This window comes from Elaeis guineensis, chromosome 5, assembly GCF_000442705.2.
Source record: "Elaeis guineensis isolate ETL-2024a chromosome 5, EG11, whole genome shotgun sequence".
In the NCBI taxonomy this organism is placed as follows: Eukaryota; Viridiplantae; Streptophyta; class Magnoliopsida; order Arecales; family Arecaceae; genus Elaeis; species Elaeis guineensis.
In genome coordinates, this window is record NC_025997.2 from 49,280,849 (window position 1) to 49,298,657 (window position 17,809).

The window sequence follows — 17,809 nt, forward strand, 5'->3', positions numbered from 1 at the left end:
TATTTCTAATTGGACTAGAAATCTTCATTTTCATGCTGCACCAAATCCTAATGAGATTAGGTTTAAATTGAGCACCAAGAAAGAATCCAATACGACTTGGATTCCTCCTCCAATTAGGAGACATCCAATCTAAATTAATTGGACACCAAATCAGATTTAGATTCTCATCTTTTTGAGTCTAATCTGATCCTAATAAGATTAGGATTAATTGGTGTTCTATTTGATTTAAAATAGCCATTTAATCAAGAGTCCCATGGGTTTAAAACTCTTCCTTTTCTTGCACTAAAAGGACTCCAACGTTGAACCTATTTTGTGCATCCAAAACACCCATGCCTCAAACCACTTCAATGCCACTTTTTCATCCCCATATCAACGTGTAATAAAGAAAAGATTCTCCATGTAAAAATTGGGTTGCAATTATTTTTGGTTGGGCGGTACAAAGAGGATAGAGTCCAAGGCTCTTTGGACTCTATCTCCTACTCAAATTAGTGTTCATCCTTTAGCCGTTAAATACCCCATCATATGGGATGGGATATATGAGATAACAATCAGGTTTGATGCCCAAATAGAAGCCCCTTTTGTATGTGAAAAATCATGGGAGGGAAGGGGATGGCGTGGAGAAAGGTGGCGTGAGGTAAGTTTGTTATAATCTCTTCTTTCTTGCAACAACCAAGAGTTGGTTGTTAGGACATGTTCTTCTCTCCCTCTTATCTATGTTTATACATGGATGTCTCCTCCTTCTTTTGTCCAAAAGTTAGATAAAATTTTTATATCTCTATTGTAGAGATTTGGTGCATGAATTTTAAGAAGAAAAGAGAAGAAAGGGTTCTTCTCATGATCTCTAGTGTAGAGATCAAGATACTCCTACATCTTCTTGTTCTCTAAGAGTTTTTTTAGAAGAAAAAAAAAATTTCAACCATCAAGATGCGATCTCTGTAAGGGAGCTAGCACCTCAGTGAGATCAAAAGGATTCTGATTAGATCAGAGTCTCATGTAGATACCCATAGAGGTTGGATGCTTGTGCAGCTACAAGGGACCTTCGGAAGACATCCGTGATCATCTGTTTGCGTTGAAGATTGATTTATGTCCTGGTATGTTTTATATTTATTTTTTTCTATTTGATTTCTGCATCTGAATCTCATCTCACATATGATGATTCTGGATATGGTTTGAAGATATGATCTTATGCATGCTTAGATTAAATTAGATTTAATCTGAAAAATTTTAAAAATTCCGCTGTGTACTTTTTATAAAACATGCTTACATGAAACCATAAAACTTCCATATCTATGGTGTTCCAAGAGGGGTCCATTGTGAGAGAATCTCATTTTCTTCTAAGTATGTCAGAAACTCACGGGAGAGGTATTCTTCTCCTCAGTTGAATTGAAAAATTTTAGTACTCTTTTCAGTTTGTTTCTCTATTTCCTTACTGAATTATTTGAATATTTCAAATAATTCTAACTTATGTGTCATTAAGTAGATGTGCCCTTACCTCAATAGATCGTCTATAAATATACTAAAATAATAATATCCATCTTGGGCACTAGTGTTCATCGATCCACATATATCAGTATGTATCAGACCTAGAACTTCACTAGCTCACTCATCTTTTTCAGTAAAAGATGACTTGATCATTTTTTCAAGAAGACAAGACTCATAAGTTAAAAGTGATTCACAATCACTGACTTCGAAGATTCTCTCTAGTGTCAACCTGTTTATTCTGTTTTTATTAATATAACCTAACCTATAGTGCCAAAGGTAAATATCGGAGACATCACTAATTCTAGGACGTTTGCTGGATGTGTACATTACACTAACAGGTTGCGACAATATGTAAATACCATTATTTAGCTATCCATTCATCACATTAATACCATTCATAATGATATTAAAATTATCTCTTTTTATTAAAATTTCATAATCGTACATGGCCAAGAGGCCTACAGAAATAGAACTAGAATACAAGCTTAATAATTCCTAATGCTAGAACTAAAACTAATTTTTCGTCTCCAATATTAAGGAACTTAAACCTTCTTCAAATCTTCTATTGACCTGCAGACCCTATAACGAATTGTAAATATTAAAAGGACTTTCGATATCTAATATCCAGGTAGTAGGATCACAAATTAAGAAATTACAAGGTGTTATCATAGTTTTACCTTATCCAGCAACAACTTGCTTTTTTCTCGATCTATTCAGATCCAAGGAGGCAATGTACTGAGGACAGTTCCTCTTTCAGTGCTCCAGCTTCTTACAATAGAAGCATTCAGCCTGACTCTGGTCAGACTTGAGTTTCTTGGTTTGACTGGGCTTGGATGCCCCAGCACTTTGTACTCTTTTCTTGTTCTTCTTATTCTTCTTCTCTTTCTTAAAGGGTCGACATCTAGAAGAAGACCCTCCCACAACATTCATCAACTCCTTGTGGAGCTGGCGATCCTTCTCAAAATTCTGCAGCAACCCCAACAAACTGTGGTAGTTGATTGCAAGCTTTATCAGTCGATAATGAGTAAGGAGAAAGAGGTAGGATTTAGGCAGAGAGTTCAGAATGGCATCCTTCTCCAGCTGCTCATTTAGGAGAAAGTCGAGCTTGCTTAAGCGCTCAATCATCTCAATCATGTATAGTATATAATCAGTGACTGGCGCTCCTTCTCTCATTTGTGTGTTGAAGATGGCAAAACTAGTCTTGTGTCTCTCAACATCGTCGGGTGTGCTAAAGGACTCGTTCAATATTTGCAACATGTCTTGTGACTGAGTATTTTCGAAATGATGGCTGAACTCATCATTCATTACCACCAGCATAATACAATGAACCATAGTTCGATCATTGAGCCACTTCTGATAAGTGTCTCTGACCATACTACGAACGTTCAGAGCTGGCTCCTCGAGTGTCGGATCAGTTAACACATACAAGATCCGTTCATGCTCCAAGACTATTTTAAGCTTTCGATACCAGCTATCAAAATTTGATCCTATCAATTTATCACTATTTAATAGTGATCGGAGCGACAAGGTGGTGGCCATAACTGCAAAAGAAAAATCAAAACATAATTAGTATATGAATTGATTAAGCCTAAAGATATAGATTTTAATCTAAAGGTTCTCTCACTATTTTATTCGAATTGGTAGCCTCTACCTCCCATTCGAAGAATTACATAATTTTTTAGTGGGTACTAGAATCCACATGGGCTGCACATGGTGTGGCTCGACCAACCCCTGTGCACCCATGGGTACGTTCTTAACCGATTATTTCATCAAATAATTTTTAGCATTTAATTTTATCCTAGACACCTTTTCAGTAGGCATTTGGCACTTTCACTGAAAATTCTGGTTAGGTCCAACCATTAATATACCAAAATGTAATACATCTAATAAATGAATGACCAGATCTGAGTGTGGCTCGACTAACTTGACCATCATCAGAAAGACACAACTAAATCAACATATTATGAATAATAATTCTAACAGCCAAATGAGCACCAAGCATGTGGCACCTCCAATGATCATCTAAACTATTGAACTCATTATCATCCAACTTAATGGGAGGCTATGATCTAGTTATCACCATAACTATTTCATTTTTAGGGATCTAATAATTTTAGAGGATTTAATTAGTTGAATTGAAAGATGAAAAAAAACTTGATCAGTTAATCTTAATCCTCTCACTGACTTCACCAAGTCAGATTAAAGAAGATTAGGTATAAGCTGGTCCAGCCAATCAGTCATAAATCCTCCCAATGACTTTAAGACAAGTTATTAAGAGGACTCAAGATAAGTTGAACTAGGGGCACTTAAATCAGTCATACTGATTTTCTAGTTACCATAGGTCATCCCAATCATTAAGTGATCTAATCAAAAGACGATTCACCATGTTGGTCAGATAAGTGAGATCGGTGGGAGGGATATGCCATTAACTCGACATAGACTCCATCTATACGAGTAGCTCCCAATTAATGACCGCCAATCAAAGTGGCCATACTTATCTTAGACACCAACTGGTTAGTTATTTTCAATTTGATATACTTATAGATTTGGATTCCACCATGGAACTACGATCAATGTCCATATTGGTCTAATCAAAGATATGGACTTGACCAACTATAACTATTGAAATTAATTAAGAGAAAAAATTAACCCAATCAGAATTAACTTTTAATTGGATTTGATCAATTATTAACATTGTCCATTATCAATGATTTCTAACCCTAGGTCTAACCCAGTTAAATAGACTTAACTCGAGCTAACCCATTAACCCATGAATTATGAAATTGATGCCTTAGAGCTTTGATTCTGAAATCTAGATCGCTTAATTCTTAATTGAGTTTTGGGTTGACATGGGTTCAGATTCGATATTTGAAACTAATTTTTAATTTTATAAAATATTTTTACAATCAATTATCTAATGATCAAAACTCTAATTTTAGATCTAATAAATAAAGTTTTAAAATTTTTTTTATTATTCATCATCATGGAAAAGATCATGCAGCACCCCTATACGCCATAGGAGATTCCATCGAATGGATAAATAGGATTGCGAAACTCTAATTTCTTTTATGATCGGATGGCTATGAGGATCTATCCAATCAAATTACTATACTACTCAGATTTTAAATTAATTATTTATATCTAATCTAAATAATTAAAATTAAATTTTATAAAGATCAGCACAAACTAGGACAACCTTTGCACTGTAAGGTGTAAACCTTATAGCAGGACAATCTTATATCAGTTTATACGATCAGATCTATAACTAATTTTAGATCTAAATATTATATATTAGATCTAATCTAAATTAAATTATAAATTTAAATATATATAATATCAGGTTATATAAAAAAAAATTATGTCATAAGAAATCGGGCTCTGATACCATTTGAAGAAAAAATGGATAGTTCAAAGTATGTATTTTTAAAATTTTATAATAGAAAAATAAAATATTAAATACTTTAGTCTCTTATATATGCTTTAGATCATATCTAAACTATCATTAAGGATCTATGACATAAAAATTTTATATATAAAATCTGATATAAAATAAAAACTGCATCGATCACATTGATGCCCTGAATCTGATCTAACCTTTAGATCACATCGATTGAGTTTAGAACTCATCAACTTATCATGGGTCGATGATCTTCACTACTGATAGATATGGTACAAAGCTCTCAATAATATCGAGTAGCTGCACAAGTCATCCAGCTTCTACAGATTGTCCACTCAAAGCTCTGATCGGATATTTCTTTGCGGGAGTGCTAGCTCGCGTCGAAGGCTCTGGATGGATGATCCAAGCTCCTTTCTTCTAATCTTTCAAAATTTTCTAGATCAAAAGATGAAGCTTTACAAGGAAGTGATGGTGTGGAAGATTGGACAAGACTCACTCTTGTATTTTTTCTCTCATAAAATCTAGAGTCAAAACCCTAGAACCCACTCTAGACCTCATGCCCAAGAGGAAGATCACTTCCTCTGTTTCTCATGCACAAAAGCCCGACCTACTCTCAAGTATTCATGCCCCAACTTAGTGGTTTCTCATGCCAAAAATCTTTCTTTTTGTCGCATAAAACTTATCCTTTCTTAAGGGTGGCATCCCATGAAAGATGACGATAAGAACAAGATAGTTTTGGTTCAAGTTCAAATGTTGGTTGATCTTTATCACCAATTCAAATCAAATTTAAATTATATTTTGAATTATATTTTTTTTTTCTCTTAGAAACTTAGATAGTGGTCAACTAGCATCAGAATGGTGCAAAAAATCTCATGCAAAAACACTGTGCGTAGAGAAAGGTGGTGGCGTGAAGAGAAGAGTCCAACTCAATTTGGGCTCTAGATTTTCATTCAAATTCAAACCTATTTGAACTCAAATTTAAATCAATCAATTTTTAATCCAAAAAGAGATCAGATGTAGGCATGGAACTACTTCTGGGTATGAGAAAAAATTCACACAAAAAAGTTTTCATGTGAAGAAATAGAAGGCATAGAGAAAAGAGGCGAAAGGAATTTGAATTCAAATGGATTTTTCATCCAATTAGATTCTTAACCAAACCAAATTAGGTTAGACCCAATTAGAATACTAAATCTAATCTAATTAGATAGTAAATAATCTTAATTAAATCTTAATCAAATTAAAAATTAATCAAGCTCAAGTCTTGATCAAATCAGAAATCGAACACCCTTAACGATTAGGTCATCTCATAACCTAATCAAGTCAAATCAAATTTAATCTAATTCAATTAGATTTGATCCAAACCTTAATACTCTATTAAATTGAGCTAATTAGTAATCTAATTATTAATCAATTCACCAATAATTAGTGAATTGATTTATTAAAATTTTTGCACAGGGTTAATCATCAATCGAATTAACTATTTTATCTTAGAATGATTCTTAATCGTTGATTAGCTATATGATCAATCAAAAACTTCTTTTGAGTGTGACCCTATAGGTTCAAACCTAAGTTAGTAGTGTAAAAATAATCTTCCTATACCAATCAAAGTGACCATCTAATAATGATATCCGACATCCAGATAGGTCAAAAGATTGCAAAGTATCATTCAAGAACCTATTGCGTATGGTTACCGTATAATTCATCCTTTTGATCCAAATGCTCAAAATGACCTAGAGTTTAACTGTCAATCCTAATATGGTCATCCATATTATATTTTAATTTTTTAAATCTATCACATGGATTACCCCGGTCGAGATTTTACTGAATTGAAACATACTGATACATTAACTCCTACTTATTCGGAGGGGTCAATTCTATCTTGACTCACACACCAACTTCATAAGTACTTAATTATGCTCAAAAAATTTTTATCAATGAATTAAAAATTTAGATAGTCTAGTACCAAAGCACAGTGAGTTGCTTGCAAGTCACCGTGGTGATCTCAGGTCGGAGGGACACTTATACCCATATCCTTCGCAAGCTGCTCTTGACAGCAGAGTGCTCAGTAGTTGGTTATATTTAGTGAGATATTCTCTTACATCTCATTTGCATGCCATGTCATTATCTCCACACTCCTTGGTTAAGAGGACAACCAACGTACATGACACACAACGACCTATAGTTGATATAGCTATCGTCTTAATAATAGTATATCATTTGATCGTGAATTTAAGGTTTAAGGACTAAATAATATATCCTCTTATATCGAATCAAATAGTCCTAAGAACTTCATTACATAATAGGAGTTCAAAATAAGATGTACATAGTGATAAAAAAATTAAATAATATTTATTAATTCAATAATTCATATACAATTACAATAATAAGCTCAACTATCAACATGCTGATGATTGGCTTTGGGACACAATTCCCAACACCCCTCTCTTGCATTGGTGTGGAAAGAGAGAGAGAGAGAGAGAGAGGGGCTATGCCCCCTCTCCTATGCATGAAAACCCTAAGGGGCGCCACACTTGGCACCCCAACTATCTACTCAGTCTGTCTTCTCTGACTGGGATGCCCCATATACTTACCATAAGAGGTTGAGATCTTATCAATTAAGTCTGATTTTAATAAACAATAATCAAATTAAAAAAGTAAAAATCCTTATGTATTGTATTTACATGCCTAATTTGATTAGGGTTTTGTAAGTTGACTGAACTTGTTATATGTTAAGTCAAAATTATTTTGTACACCCTTTATCATTATAATAATCATTTTTGGCATGATAATATGAATGATTTTATAACTTGAAAAGCATGATGTATAGCATGAAATGTAATATGTATCTTACATATTATGTAGAGGTTAGGATGTGCTGAGACCAGTCTAAGACCCCCTATAAAAATTAAATTAAGTTGTAGTGTCGGGATTCTCTTACAAATCGAATGTCAAATTTATTTGATTAATTGATGTCTCAATAAGTGTTATAAGTGGTTTTCTAATTAGATCCGTATGCTAGCCTAGCCAACTATATTGGTGTCTAAGAAAAGCTACAGGGTGCCTCCCACCTACTTACCTGATCAATTTGGTCTAATTGAGTTTTGAACTTAGATTGATTAGTGATGTAGACACTACAAAGATCTTCCTTTATGCTTAGTCAATAGAGTTTGTTAAGATCTTAGTGAGCTTGTTGTACTATCCACAAGACTTACTATAAAAATTAATATGATGTTGACTAAGTGCATACTGATGCTTATGGTATATTTGAATAGTATTGCCTTATTGTGCTATCCACAAGGGTAGCATTGTTTAAGTATGACCATATAGGGATGAAGGGTTGACTTAACTAGAACACTATAGTTTGTTGTGCTATCCATAAGACTATGAGTGATCTACGAACAAGAAAAATATTGAGAATTATATGAAGTATAATTGGTAAAGAGTTACCTACTCTTAAACTCATGAATGCTTGTTGTGCTATCCATAAGGTATTTATGAGGAATAGGGATCTCAACCCCATTTAGAAACTGAATGATATTTTTCATTTTCATACTTGAGGGTCATGAAATTCGTTAAAATAGTAGGAGATACAATTAGACAAAAATCCTAATCTAGTTGTGTATGTCATTATAAGTTGTCTACTTATACAGTGTTCTTGTTATTGTAGATTAACTACATAATGGTATTATCACTAACACTACATAATATACTAGATGCAAACAAATTGACTAGACCAAATTATGTAGATTGGTGGAGAAACTTGAGAATAGTTCTCATACAAGAGAAAGTCTCCTATATACTGGATACCTCTGCACCCCAATACGATTGGAGAAGATATATCCAAGGAGGAAAGGGCCACATATAAAATATAGAAGGATGACAGTGTGACTGTCAAATATATCATGCTTGTCTCCATGAACGATGAGCTTCAAAGGCAGCATGAAGGCACGGATGTTCCTTCTATACTCCTTAATCTAAAGGAGTTATATGGAGAACAAAGTCAAACTACTAGATATGAGATATCTAAGCAATTATTCTATGCCAAGATGAGTGAAGGTACATCCATGCAAACTCATATCCTTAAGATAATTGATCTGATCACTCATTTGGGATAATTGGGTTTCGCCATAGATGGTGAGCTTAGTTAGGATTTGATTCTACAGTCACTCTCTAATTTCTTCTCATAGTTGGTCATTAACTATTATATGAATAAACTGAATATTAGCCTGTCTGAACTACTGAACATGCTTAAAATAGTAGAGAGTCATTTCAAGGGTGAAAAGGCTCTAATTCTTCTTGTAGATAAGATCTCCAAGAAGAAAGGTAAGAAGGGTTCTAAGAAAAAGATGAACCCTAAGACTAGCATCTTGAATAAGAAAGTGAAGATCTCTACCAAAAGTACTGGCTATCATTGAGGCAAGGACGAGCACTGGAAGAGGAATTGTAAAGAATATCTTGCAACTTTGAAGCATAAGGAAGTAAACGTTGCTAAAGATTTGTATATGATATAAATAAATTTATTATTAAGTACTTCAACTTCAGATTTTGGGATATTGGATACTACCTGTGGCTCACACCTTTATAAATTATTGCAGGATCTGCAGAAAATAAGGAGTCTGAATGAAGGTGACTTTGTACTATTCGATACTAGTGGAGAGTCCATCCAGGCTGAAGCCATAGGAACTAAGATGTTTAAATTATCTTCAGACAAAGTTTTAGAATTGAAGTCCTGTTATTATATTTTTAAAATTATTAAAAATATTATTTCTATACCTTTATTATTAGAACAAGATTTTGAAATAAAAGCTAAGAATAATGATGGTTCTTTTTATCTTTCTAATGAATTTTATGGCAATACTTACATTGATAATAGTCTTTTATTCTTATCACTTAATGATAATATACTTTATATTGCTAATATGAAGAAATGAAAGAGAGAAGATATGAATGTTACATACCTCTGGCACTGCCGACTTGGTCATATAAATAAGTCAAGAATTAATAAGTTATACAAAGATAAATTCTTTGATCCTTATGATTTTGAATCATATGGAACTTATGAATCTTGTCTCATGGATAAGATAATCAAAACTCTATTTATTAGACATAGAGATAAGGTGATTGATATTTTGGACCTAATATATACTAAAATTTATGGTCCAGTATCAACTCAGCTCAGAGGAGGATACTCCTACTTCATCATATTTACTGATGATAAGTCAAGATTTGGATATATATATTTAATAAAATATAAATCTGAAGCCTTTGACAGGTTTAAAGAGTATCAAAGAATGGTTGAGAGACAAACTAAAAAAAGTATTAAAGCTCTTCGATTTGATCGAGGAGAAAAATACTTAACTAGTGAGTTTCTCGATCATTTAAAACAAAATGGTATTTTCTCTCAGTGGACACCTCCTTACACTCTCCAACTAAATGGTATTACAGAAAGGAAGAATCGCACCTTATTAGATATGGCATGATCCATGATGTGCTTCACAGATCTTTCGATCTCCTTTTGAGGATTTACTCTCAAGACTGCAACATATATTTTGAATAAAGTATCATCAAAATCTATCTCTAGCACTCTATATGAGATATGAAAAGAGAAGAGATCCGATCTTAAACATCTTAAGATTTGGGATTGCCCTGCTTATGTAAAAAATATTGATGGATATAAGCTTAGTGCTAGATCAAAAAAATATAAATTTGTAGATTATCCCAAGGAGAGTATAGGATATTACTTCTACCACTCTACTCAACAAAAGGTGTTTGTTGGTAAGCATGTTATTTTCTTAGAGAAAGAGTTCATCCAAGAAGGAGACAGTGGGAGGATAGTTGAACTTGAGAAAGTTCTAGACTTACAGTCTATCCAGAATCAGCATATGGAGAATTCATAAGCTGACACTCAACCAGAAGTACCCATTGTTGAGGCATCGCCACTATACATACTTCCTCTCCAAAGGTCAAATAGAGTACATAATGTACCACTCAGGTATGGATTTGTCATTAAAAATGACAACACATCACATATCATTCAGAATGATGATCCAATGATCTGTTCGGAAGCTGTCATGAGTAGTGACTCTGACAAATGACTTGAAGCCATGAAATCTGAAATAGAATATATATATACCAACCAAGTTTAAACTTTGGTTGATGCGCCTGAAGGTGTAACCCCAATAGGTTGCAAATAGATCTTTAAGAAGAAGATTGGAGTAGATGGCCAGGTAGAGACCTATAAGGCTAGATTGATGGCAAAAGATTTCAAACAAAGACAAGGTGTTGATTATGAAGAAATCTTTTTTCCCATAGCCATGCTCAAGTCTATTCGGATCATGCTTGCTATTGCTGCATACCATGACTATGAGATCTAACAGATGGATGTCAAGACTACCTTCCTCAATGAAAATCTTGAGGAAAAAATCTATATGACTCAGCCAGAGGGATGTATCTCTAGTGAGAGAGCAAATCAAGTATGCAAGCTAAATAAATCTATTTATAGATTAAAGCAAGCAGCAAGGAGTTAGAACATCTATTTTGATGAGACAGTCAAATCATTTGACTTTATTAAAAATATGGATGAACCTTGTGTATACAAGAAGACTAGTGGGAGTGCTATTATCTTCTTGATCTTGTATGTAGATGACATATTGCTTATTAAAAATGACATCTCTATGTTGAAATCGATCAATATATGGCTATCACATAAGTTTTTATAAAAAACTTGGGTGAAGCATCCTATATACTTGGTATAAAGATCTATAGAGATAGATCGAAAAGGATTCTTGGCTTGTCCCAATTAAGATACATAGATCTTGTGTTGAAGAGGTTCAAAATGGAGGGAAATAAAAGAGGTTACTTGCCCATAAGTCATGGTATACAACTGTCTAAGAAGATGTCTCCTAAGACACCTAAAGAGAGAAATAAAATGAGTTCTATTCCTTATGCTTTGACTGTAGGATTAATTATGTTTGCGATGCTATGTACCAAAGCTTGATGTGGCTTATACCTTGGGTATTGTAAGCGGATTTCAGACAGATCTAGAGAAAGATCATTGGAAAGCTATGAAAAATATACTCAAATACTTGAGAAGGACTAGAGATGTTTTTCTTATATATGGAGGTTTTGATTTGAAATTGGAAGGTTATACTGATTCTAGTTTTCAATCTGATACTGATGATAGTAAATTCATTTCTGGATATGTGTTCATCCTGTATGGTGGAGCAGTAAATTAGAAGAGTTTCAAACAGCAAACCATTACTGACTCAGTCACTGAGCCTCAGTACACTACTGCTTGTGAGGCTACTAAAGAGGCTGTCTGGATAAAGAAGTTTATCTTAAAATTGGATGTGGTTCCAAAAATTAAACAACCAGTGCCTCTTTATTGTGATAATACTGGGGTGGTTTCTCAAGCCAAGGAACCGAGGTCTCATCATAAATCCAACCACATCCTAAGGTGGTTCCACTTCGTTCGAAAGATAGTCGAAAGATTCGATGTGATCGTGGAGCGAGCTAACACCAAGAATAATGTAGCAGACCCATTCACTAAGGCCTTATCATTGCAGCAGTTTGATCGTCACCTAGATTGCATGGGCATCAAGTATAGGGGCGATTGGCTTTAGTACAAGTGGGAGATTGAAAGAATTATGCCCTATAAGCCAATCGCATATAAAATACGATGGGATATTTTTCTATATTTTATCTTCTAAACTCATGTACTTGATATTATTAATTAATAAAATAGATATTTTGATTCATTATATGCGGCATCTTATTATTGTTTAAGATTATAATGAACCCCATAGGTCTGGGCAATAGTTTTAGAGCCGTGATAAGATCACGTCAATGAGACCTAAATCTTTGATAGTCCTGATCTAAAATATTTCCAATCATTAGTTTATTGAGTCAGAGATCAATGATATCGGTAAGATTGGCACATCTTATGTATGCTCCGTGGTGAGGGTGGTTGATCTCACAACACTTATATGACAACACTAATACAAGGATGGGGGTGCTCATTAGAGAATAAGTTCACTGAATTGACCTAGAAGAAAATATCTGATGGAGTCTTATTCACATGTCAGCTGATTGTTCTCTAGTAGGAGTAGTGCAAGTGATCCTTTGATCTGAGATCACCATGGTATCTTGTATACATGAATCCATATTTTATTTCACTTCCTGACTTGGTTCTCTGATTCTTATATGGGGTGTTTTGAATATGATAAAATATGTATGAAGGTTGTGAGTGGTCAATAAGAGATCAGTCACTCCTAATAAGGGGAGCGAATATCCTATATAATCTCATAGATTGATGATTCTAGAAGTCTTTGATCAAAGTAGGATGATAATTAAAAAAAAAATTTTAATGTATCATCAACAGAATCATCACCTTTTGATTGAGATATAATTAGATAAGTAATTGGGCTTGACATGATTCTATGCCCATAGCTCATCTGACGTGTTGTATGACTGAAAGATTGAATTGCATGATAACTTACCACTGAAAGATATTTTTAGTATTTCTACCAAATTTTATCTCTTCTGGATAGTCATGACATATTGCTCGACATCAATCTTATCTTATGGACTCATAAAAATTAAAAAAATTTAATTCAAAAATTAATTAGGAAGAGTCCTAGTTAATTGGTGCAATTGGGCTGACCTAGTTTAATCAGATTAGGGTTAGATCAAAAGCCTGAGTCCACTACTGGTTAGATTTAGAATTCAATGGGTCACACACTTTAAGATTTGATCTTGGTCTAATTTAATTAGGGTTTAATGTAAATCTTAGGGGTTAGTTTGATATGCTAGCACATCGTATGAACCCAAGTTCCCAATTAGGTTAAGTTCAAAGTGTTTGAGCTAAACCAAATCTGTTGCCTTTGACCTAATTAGATTAGGACTAAATTAATTAGTTTCCTACCTAACTTAGAAGTGTTTCAAGAGAAGAAGGACTCCTCCATGCCATCAAGTTGTCCACACCAAAAATAAATGCCGTCGACCCTTTTTAGCATTAACAAAGATAGAGAGTCCTTCTTCTTTAAGTCTCTTATCTGTCTCTTCTAATTCCACCAGTTTTCTTAAATTATCACATGCCAATTTAATGTGGGGAATTATGGACCATAGAAGAGGAGGAGTCCTTCTATATGAAGGCTCTTCTCTACCATTTATTTCATCGATGAATTAATTCTCCGTGTGAGAATGTGGAGCACCAAGAGTTGGCACCCCTTGGGACTCCTTGCCATCCCTTCATTCCCTATTTAAATGGGATGCCCCTTATGGGATAAGGGCTAAGAAATTTTGAGGTTTAAGGGTATGATAAGAGAGGAAAAAGTCAAAAAAAATCAAAAAAAATTGAAAAAAAAATTGAAAAAAAATAGAAAGAAGAGAGGTGAGAAAAAAAAAGGCAAGTGTGGTGTGCTTGTCCTAGAGTTTAATTTTCATATGTTGGAATATAAAATCAAATCCTAGGTTGTGAGATTTTTGAAAAGAATTCTCTTGGCATGGTCTTAGTGGAGGAATCAAAGGCAAATGGATGTTGGTGCGACTGCTCCTTGAGAAAGGAACCGACAGTATTCATATCAAGAAAAGGCTTCCGCACTACACCGATTGAGAAGGACCTAGATCATCTTCTGTGTGGATCATCATTGGAGGATTTCTACTTTAGAGTCTCATGGAGATCACCTTCTTACCATATTGCTCATTTTAGCAAGTATGAGTTGCTAACTCTTTGCATGCTTGGTTTTGGTTTGTTCGACATCTACAAGGTGATTCTAAAGTTTGAGTTCCGATTGGATAGTTTTAATTATCAAAGCTTTCAATATGCATGTTAAATTTTTTTTAAAATTCATATTCTACTGTGTGACTGGAACCCAACATCTATAAGCTGCATAGATCCATATACGGATTAAAATAAGCTTCTTGGAGTTGGAATCTTCATTTTGATGATGTGATCAAATCGTTTGGTTTCATCAAGAACAAAGAAGAATCTTGTGTATACAAGAAGGTCAATAGGAGTGCAATAACATTTCTCATATTGTACGTAGATGATATTCTCCTCATTAAGAATGATATTCACATACTAACCTCGATCAAAAAATGGTTGTCCAAAGAATTCTTTATGAAAGACCTAGGAGAAGCATCCTATATTCTTGGAATAAAGGTCTATAGAGATAGATCTAAAAGGATGCTAAGTCTGTCACAAAAAGCTGTGCATAGAGAAAGTACTGAAGAGATTCAGCATGAAAAATTTTAAAAGAGGTCTCTTACCTCTTAGGCACGATATTCATCTTTCCAATATGATGTGTCCGACCACATCTGAGGAAGTTCAGTATATGAGTAGGATTCCTTATGCCTCGGTCATAAGGAGTCTCATGTATACCATACTGTGTACTTAACCTGATATTATCCTTGCTGTGAGTATCACGAACAGGTATCAGTCGAATCCAGATGAGGAGCACTGGATAGCTGTGAAGAACATCCTTAAGTACTTGGGAAGAACTAAGATTTGTTCTTAATCTTTGGAGGAGGTTTTGAGTTGTGAGTCAAGGGGTATACTAATTCAGACTTCATATCTTATCTTGATAATAAAAAGTCTACATCAGGATATGTGTTCGCATATAATGATAGCACAGTCAGCTGTAAAAGTTCTAAATAATCCATCATAACGGATTCGACCACAGAAGCTGAATATGTCACTACTTTAGATGCTACAAAGGAAGGCTTCTGGTTTAAGAAGTTCATCACAGAGCTTGAGGTTATGACATCGGATACCATACCACTTTATTCCATAACAATAGAGCCATAGCACTTACTACGAAGTCGAGATCTCATCAGAAATCAAAGCATATCGAGCGGTGGTTCCATATCATACGAAATTATCTTGAAAAAAATATTTCGAGATGCAAAAAGTAGACTCCATAAATAACGTGGTAGATCCACTGACAAATTAATTGAGCCAGCCAAAGATGGAAGTCCACCATGAGAAGATGGAACTTAGATTAGTGGCCAATTGACTTTAGTCCAAGTGGGAGATTGTTAGATGTATGTCCTAGAAGTCAATATGGCTGACATATTGTAATAAATCTAGAGAATAATTTTATATATTAAAATATTAATTTGATCAATAAAAGTATAAGTTTGATTTTTATTCAAGAGTGATATGTCCTTAAATCATCCATGAATTTATACTTCGATACATATTCTCAAAGTGTTGAGAATTAAAAGCATATATAAAATTTTTAAATGCTCCCGATCATAATATCATCATAAGGATAGTGATTGATTTAGATAGATCGATGCGTAGATCACTTCTTTCAGGGTAGATGAGTCTCTAGTCTATAGTGTACGGATACTGAGCGATGAGTGTGTGTAGTTGTTAGAGAATAACTAGTACAGAGCATGATCATACGAGAGATCACTTAGATTTCTAATCAATCATCAGTGATCATCTCGATGCTATAGTTGGTGAATAGTCTTTTGATCTACGATGGCATGATTGCTCGCAGTGAGGTTGCTAGAGTTTGACTAACACATAAACATGGCCTTGATGAAATCTCATAGTAGATGTTGGTGACAGTTGATCCACTGTATGAGTAGGGTATACATCTAGATAAAATCTATCGATCTTGATAGAAAAGAGTAGTCTTATGAGATTTGAGAGGTTAAGTCTGAGAGTTTATGGCCACAGCAGTGTGATTGATGGAAAAAAAATTTCATGAAGATCACAATTAGACTTGAGCTAATCAAATCTATCATATGACTGATGATGAGGTTTGATGATTTATCCATGACCTACCATCTAGTCATGACTCATGATAGAGGGATTGAATCACATGTGAACTATATCTTGAGGTTCTATTTCAATTCTACTAGGTTGTCACTATATACTACTAGGTATCACTAGTGGATTATGAGAGCTCAATAGGGTGGCTCAGGATCGACAATCATTGATGAGTTAGAGTAGAATCATTTCGATCTATTGAAAAGAGTTTCAGTGACACTATGATAGATATCATGGTATATCTCACTATCAGATAGAATTAAATCTATGGGGTCACAATGAAGGAACCAGATTTAGGATTTCAGGATTAGATCTTGAAACTTTTTCAAGATCAGACAGCGGAAGACTAAAATAAATCAAAATTTATTTTATAAAATTAAAGAATGTCTAGATCTAAGATCCTATTATATGATTATTATATGATATTAAATTAAAAATTAAAATATAAAAAGCAAGAACTACATATTGATCGTATCAACATGTTTCTATACTACATCTAATGTATGTAAAATATAATAGATCAGATCTATTACCTTGCAAGTTAGACGTTCTAACTTTACTGATCCGAGCTTGAGGATGATGTTGCGAGCCGCACATGTGTCCGACCTCTAGGAGTCATCCACATGAGCCCACGAATCATGATCAGAAGTCCTGGTCCAGGAAATCAGCATAGTATGCTAGTACTATACTGATCCTTCTTCGATGGTCGATTAGATACCTTCTTCTTCTTGATTTGGACTCTTCCAAAGATGAAAAGTAGGAGAAAGAGTTTTAGATGTGAGACACTCTTAGAAAACTCACAGATGGAGGAAGGGAAGAGGTGAACACAGCAATCCTAGAAGAAGACCCTCTTCTTCTTCTCTTTGCTCTAACCCAAATACATAGTTTTGTGTCTATTATATCTCCATGGCCTAATACTATTTATCTCTAATTTTCACACACCCCAAAGGTCTCTCAATGCTATATAATCCATAAAAATTTTAAGAAGAAATTCATTTTAAATAATGAGATATGAAGAATTTTTATCTAGGTCAAATACCTAATCAAGGAAAATCCAAACAGGACAAGACAAGTGGTGCCCAACTCACGAGCGCCCCCTCCTTCTTTTCCAGCCATGGACTACCAACAAAGGGCACAAAGTATGTACC